Source organism: Neopelma chrysocephalum, unplaced genomic scaffold (assembly GCF_003984885.1).
Source record: "Neopelma chrysocephalum unplaced genomic scaffold, ASM398488v2 Primary Assembly neopelma1_80444, whole genome shotgun sequence".
Taxonomy (NCBI): Eukaryota; Metazoa; Chordata; class Aves; order Passeriformes; family Pipridae; genus Neopelma; species Neopelma chrysocephalum.
Genome location: NW_020911876.1, coordinates 1 through 1134, shown reverse-complemented (window position 1 = coordinate 1134; position 1134 = coordinate 1). Strand labels below are relative to the sequence as shown.

Below are 1134 nucleotides of genomic sequence, written 5' to 3'. Positions count from 1 at the left end.
CAGGTAAAGGAGTCAGAAATGGGACCCAGGGAGCACAAAACCCCCCCAAAAACGGACCCAGGGACCAGGAACCCACTCAAAGAAACCCCAGGTCTCGACACCCCCCCCCCAAAACCAGATCCCGGGGCCACGCCCCCCCCAAAAATGGACCCAGGTACCACTTCCCTCCCCCTCCCATGACCCAGTTATCGACACCCCCCTCCCCAAAAAAAGCCCCCTCCCCGCACTCACCGGGCATCCACGGCCAGGACCTGCTGCCACACGGCGGCCATGGCGGCCACGGCCCCCGGGGGGGGGCCCTGGAGGGGACACGGAGTCACACACCGCGGGGGGGGGCACCCACCGCACCGGGGGGGGGGTATTGGGACACACTGGGAGGGACTGGGAGGGATGGGAGGGACTGGGAGGGATGGGAGAACCGGAGAGATGGGGGAGGAACGGGAGATGAAGGGGAACGGGGGAGATCGGGGGGAACCGGGAAAGATGGGGGTAGAACCAGGAGAGCGGGGCCGGGGGGAACCGGGAGAAATTGGGAGACCAGGGTGAGAGGAACGAGAAGAAAACGGAGGAAGGGAACGGGGGGGATCGGGGGAAGGAATGAGGACAGAAAGCAGGGCGGCGCCGCGGTACCTGCGCGTCCCGCTCCACCTCCGCCTCAGGAGCTCCGCGGGGCCGCGGCTGGACCGGGAACGGGGCCGGGGCCGAGCCGGGGGAGCGGGGCCGGGGCTGTCACGAGGCTGGGTCCCTGCTGGGCCGGGTTTAGGGCTGGGCCGGGCTCGGGCCGAGGCCGCTCCCACCGGAAGTGGCTCCGCCACCGCCTCAGCCCCAAATGGCGCCGCGCGTCTCCCTGGCGACCGACCCCGGCGGGAGGGGCGTGTCCAGAGCGCTGATTGGCTGATTCCCCAAAGAGGGCGCGGCTTTCCTCTTCTCCATAGCTCCCGCCTTTCCAGCGCGCTCGCTGATTGGTTGATCCCCCAAAGGGGGCGTGGCTTCCCCTGTAGTCCCCGGGTCCTCTCGCCCGCTGCCTTAGCGACAGCGCCGCCGCGCGCTTTACGGCAGCGCTCCTGAGGGCGAGGCCCCTGGAGGGGGGTCCCTCGGTGGGTTCGGGGGGTCCCAGGAGAGGTCCCGGGGGGG

General features: G+C 70.0%; 1 long non-coding RNA gene across 1 annotated transcript in view; it reads right to left on the bottom strand.

The window, feature by feature from the left end:
• The window catches only part of LOC113979442, a 1615-nt gene extending 550 nt beyond the window's left edge, over nucleotides 1–1065 (bottom strand). Inside the window, exons 1-2 of the long non-coding RNA XR_003537871.1 lie at nucleotides 631–1065; nucleotides 232–299 (exon numbers count right to left, since the gene is read on the bottom strand). This is a non-coding gene — a long non-coding RNA (uncharacterized LOC113979442). The remainder of the gene's footprint in view (nucleotides 1–231; nucleotides 300–630) is intronic.
• Nucleotides 1066–1134: the final 69 nt, after the last annotated feature.